Consider the following 6000-nt stretch of genomic DNA (forward strand, 5'->3'; position numbering starts at 1 on the left):
TGCATTGTGCTGTGTTCTTGAGCAAAACACTTAATTTCACATTGCTCCAGTCCACTAAGCTGACAAAAATGAGTAATCCTGTGACAGACTGGTGTCCTATCCAGGTGGAGAATAAACACACACACACATAGTTCAAATTTACAGAAAGCAAAAGAAGAAAACAGGTGAAGGAACAACAAGCAGGTAGATTAGTTTAATGGTCAAGGAGAATGGAAAAGCCTTTGATATTTTGAACCTACACTCTTCAATATATATATTATATATATATATATATATATATATATATATATATGCAGGGTGAAGTGAATAAAATGTCATCTAAATTACGTAAAAATTAAAACAACACTGACATCTCATTTTTAATAGATTTATTTACCAAAATTACAAGGAAATATCTTGAAATATTAAAGGGTAAATTTATCCAATAAAATCGCCACTGACTTCCAGATGACTTCGGAATCTCTTCTGGATGCTCTCCTTGTTTAAGTTAATGAATGCTGCCATAATCCTTGCTTTCAGTTCATCTTTGTGTTACAAGGCGTTTTGTTGGTCTCTCTCTCAACTGCACCCCACACATAATAATCAAGGGAATTGCACTCTGGGGAGTTAGATGGCCAGATGTTAGGTGTGGCATGGTGCAGAGTCCTGTTGCCAGACATAGGGTCGTCTAGTAGCCACCCTCTTGACCCAGGGTAGCACTACCTCCACTAGGCGTTTGATGTAGGCCTCCGTACTGAGTCTGAGGCCATGTGGGAAGATGAATGGAAGCATAACTTTACCATTAATAGTGATCACTCCAAACACCATGATGTTAACTAGATGTTTGATTTTTGATTTTTTGGTCACTCTCAGTACATGTCCTCAGACTGCATGACCCATTGAGTCAGACCTGGTCAATAGTTCAACAAACACAGCAACAGCACCAGCAGAACAACTGAACTAAACTTAAACATTTTAAGGGTAAATAAATGTTCCCTAAATTAATTGGTTAAAAAGGGCTTGAAAATAGGGGATGGTTGTTGACTTTTCCTACATTCCATTGTTGAAATGATTGTACTGCAAATTAATCACTCATCTAAGTACAAACCTGGCTTAACTTCAGAGAATTTAGCTGAATGCTGTAAAACAAATGCAAGCTGACAACTAAATCTTATCTCTTAATGTATTGGCTTTCTCACTGATACATACTTGCTTCTTGTTTTACCTTTATTTTAGCTATATGTACAAGTAGTCTGTTGTTGGTCTTTTGGGTAGTTGTGGGTGAGTCTATGCATATGTATGTTGTGTGTGTGTGTGTGGTCGATTGTGTGGTTGTGTAGGTATGTAAATATATATGTGTTTATTTCAGTGTGTGAATGTGTGAGAATGCTTGTATGTGTATGCAAGAATATGCTTGTGTGATAGAATATGCTTTTGTGTGTTATGTTCATGCGTGCATGAGGAGAATATGTGCATTTGTATGTGATTATATGTTTGTATGAGATAATATCCTTCTGTGTGTGTGTGTGGGTTTGTGAGCATGGTGCATGTGTATGTAAATGTAAACACACACATATATGTGCCTGTGTATGTGTGTGTAAGTCTATTTGCTCCAGGTAACTTGGCAGCAATATAAAAATTTCAGAGGTTTATTCATTGCATCCTCATGGAAGACATTCGATGATGATAATTTGATGATGATGATAATGATGACGATGATGATGACAACAACGATGATGGCAGTGGATGTTCTTTATGATGATGATGACACTGACATTGATTATGGCAACAATAATGATGATGTTGATGATGATGGTGACGGTGCTGGTGGTGACAATGATGATGATGATGATGATGATGATGATGATGATGATGATGATGATGATAATGATGATGTTGCTGGCAGTGACAATGATGAGGATGATGATGTTAATGGTGAGGTAACTGTGGGAAAATAAAAACAGTCAAAAAAGAAGAAGAAGAAGAAGAAGAAGAAGAAGAAGAAGAAGAAGAAGAAGAAGAAGAAGAAGAAGAAGAAGAAGAAGAAGAAGAAGAAGAAGAAGAAGAAGAAGAAGAAGAAGAAGAAGAAGAAGAAGAAGAAGAAAACTGATGAAGATGATGATAATGATGAGGATGATGGTGATATAGGTGCAGATTGTGCTGGTGGTAGAGGAGAATGAGGAAAGTGCAAAGGAGAATGAAAATGTAAAGGAATGAAGAAAAGGTAGAGGGAGGGGTTGGAGTGATGGTGGTGGTGGTGGTAGTGGTGGTGGTGAGATGAGGTAAGCTGAGTCTCTGACATTATATTTGTGGGGGTGCAGAATATTGCAAGATATTTCAATACAGAACAAGAACAACACAAACAGCAATGATGACAACAATAGTGAAAACCTCATAAACAACATCACCAACACCACCACCAACAACAAATAACGCAATAGCAGCAACATCAACATGAACAATAAAAGCTGCAGCAACAATACTAATGAACTACTACTAACACCACCACTACTCCCACCATAACAACACTAATGGCAGTCATAACAACAACAGAAAAAGCAGCAACTGCTCAATAACAACTGCATGCAATAGGAAAATTAACAACAGTAACTGCGTCAACAGTGGCAAGTCTGAGAAATTAACTGTAAATTTATGTCTTCCCTTGCTAAGAAATGTATACAGTGCACACATACACAAATATAAATGCATACGCACATATATGCAACACATTCACACACCTCAGGAAGAGTTTGGTTGAGACCCCCCTCCATCTTACCTTTTGCACACAACATACACTTACTAGTCTCCATGTTAACTCTGCAAACTTTCATGCCTGACTAACGACAATGCCGGCAGCAGCCCTGAAATTTTACAGGGCATATGGATTTTCTAGTAATGTTTTGAATGGATGAGGATTTTAGTTATCAAGGAATTCACAGTAGCAGTATAGACTCTTAGCTACAAATGTTGCTTCCATTGTGTAACTTAGTTTAGTCATTGTCAGTTAGCTTTGCAGGCAAAAAAATACATCAGAAACATCCTAGGTGTTACATGCAGGGCAAGGTTATCTTCTTTACATCTGTTCTAGCTGTGGTGATATTCATAAATGTTGCCACATTTCTATTCAATGAATGGGTAATTCCAAGCTTGTAGCAGGAAATGTCTTAAATGTGGGTACCAACTAAATATTTCTCTCCTGAAGTTTAAAAAAGTCCCCAGGTGAAATGAGTCTTTTAGAGAAAGCAAGAAACCTAAAAACCACTAATTCAAATGGCCAGTCATGTTATGCACACTATGTCATGTTTATTCTGCCTAACAGTTACATTAAGTATGCCTTTATCCATGGAATACTCAACCATTTAAATGCTAATTCAATGAAAAGATAACTCAATCAATAAACAGAAGTGCACATTATCAAAAGTGGTAGAGAATTATTTTCACTATTTATATTTATATCTCTATCTGTGTATGTCTTTCTGTCTCCCTCTCCTTGTCTCTCTCTCTATATATGTGTGTGTGTGTGTATGCTGTAGGGAATAAGTGATATAAACTTGTGTGTAATAAAATGTTAACTTCTTAATCATATCATTCTGAGTTCAGTCTCACTGAGTGGTACCTTGGGTAAATGTTTTCTGTTATAACCTCGAGCTGACCAAAGCCTTGTGAGTTGATTTGGATGATGAAAACTGAAAAAAGCCCATTATGTATGTATGTATGCATGTATGTATGTATGTATATAAATCCATGTGTGTGTGTGTATGTTTCTTTATGTACATGCTTGTTCTCCCCGCAACTGCTTGACAACCAGTGTTGGCTTGTTTAGATCACTATAACTTAGTGGTTTGGCAAAAGAGATCAATAGAATAAATACCAGGCATAAAAAAGAAGTTCTATGATTGATTTGTTCAGCTAAACTTTTAAAGGGGATGCTCTAGCATGGTCACAGTCCAATGACTGAGAAAATATGCACACACACACACAATTTATGATCTTGGATATTTTAGCTGAGACCATCTTGTCTTCCCCACATTTTCTGTCTATTGAGGCACTGATTGACTCAGGGTTACAGAAGATTCTCACCCAAGTCTGAATTTAAAATCATGTTGCTGTAATGAAGACTTCTTAACCACACAGCAATGCCTGCAGTAATTTTCATCATTTTTGTCATGGAAAAATACATTAATATTTTTGTTGTTGTTATTATTAGCGAAGGTGGCAAGCTGGAAGAATCGTTAGCACACTGGGCAAAATGCTTAGTGATATTTTGTCTGCCACTATGTTCTGAGTTCAAATTTTGCTGAGGTCGACATAGCCTTTCATCCTTTCAGGGTTGATAAATTGAGTACCAGTGATTAACTAGTCCTCTTCTGACAAAATTTCAGGCATCATGCCTTTAGTAGAAAGGATTATTATTAATAATAGGGTTTGTAAGCTGACAGAATTGTTACCATGCAGGGTAAAATGCTTAGTGGTATTTTGTCCATCTTTACGTTCCAAGCTCAAATTTCTCTGAGGTTGATAAAATAAGTACCATTTGATGTAATCAATTTACCCACTCCCCCGAAATTGCTGGCCTTGTGCTAAAATTTAAGATTATTATTATCATTATTATCATTATAATCATAATTACTTTTATTATTATTATTATTATTATTATTATTATTATTATTATTATTATTATTATTATTATATTATTATTATTAAGGTAGCAAACTGGCAGAATTGTTAGCACACTGGGCAAAATGTTTAGTGGTATTTTGTCTGCCACTATGTTCTGAGTTCAAATTCCGCCAAGGTCGACTTTACTTTCATCCTTTCAGGGTCAATAATTCAAGCAGCAATTGAACACTGGGGTCGATGTAATTGACTCATCCCCACAATCTCAAAGCTGCGCTCTTGGCAAAAATCCTCCTCATCATCATCATCATTATTATTATCATTATTATTATTATTATTATTATTATTATTATTACTATTATTATTATTGAGGTGGCAGGCTGGCCAAATTGTTAGCATGCCAAGCAAAATGCTTTGCAACATTTTGTCCCATCTTCACTTTCTGGGTTCAAATTATGCTGAGGTTGACATTGCTTTTCATCCTTTTGGGAATCAACAAAATAAGTACCAGTTGAACACTGGGGGTTGATGTAATCTACTTATCCACCTCTCCCCCCCAAAAAAAACTGCTGGCCTTGTGCCAAAACTTCAAATCATTATTATTATTAATATAACATTACTGCTACTACTACAGCCTTAAATATATATATATATATACATACACACACATATACATACATACATATATATGTACATGCATAGATACATATATATATATACATATGCTCATACATAAATACATACATGTATTTATATAAATGCACACATACACATACATAAATAAATATGTAGCGCTGTGGCTTTTGCAGTTGTTGAGCAAAAAGCTTAGACATATTTGCAGAATTCCTTTTGTAGCATCTTCCCTTGCATCTAACACCATTCCAAGTCCAGCTGTTTATTTAGGATAATACCCAACTGATTCTTTGGCCAAATGCCATTTATGATACTGTCGCTTTCAGCTCTCTCTCTCTCTCTCATTCTCTCTCTCTCTCTCCCTCTCTCTCTCTTTCTCCCTCCTACCAAGTTGTCATCTCCAGTTTCTAGAATCTCAAACTCATCTATTTACTTTATATATCTGTGTGTGTGTGTGTATGTGTCTATATACACACATGCGCATACATACATATATGTGTCTGTGTACATATATACATATATATAGATGTACATACACACATATATGTATATATGTCTATACCTATATATATATATATATATATATATATATATATATATATGCTATGTTCATATATACATATATATATACACACGCACACATGTATATATGTATATATGTATGTTTGTATCTATGTGAGTGTGAATTTGTGTATTTTAATTTTAGCGTTCATTCATTACTACTACTACTATAACTGATAATTAACACTACTCTTGGTAACCTTGTCATGA

Source organism: Octopus sinensis, linkage group LG2 (genome assembly GCF_006345805.1).
Source record: "Octopus sinensis linkage group LG2, ASM634580v1, whole genome shotgun sequence".
Classification (NCBI taxonomy): domain Eukaryota; kingdom Metazoa; phylum Mollusca; class Cephalopoda; order Octopoda; family Octopodidae; genus Octopus; species Octopus sinensis.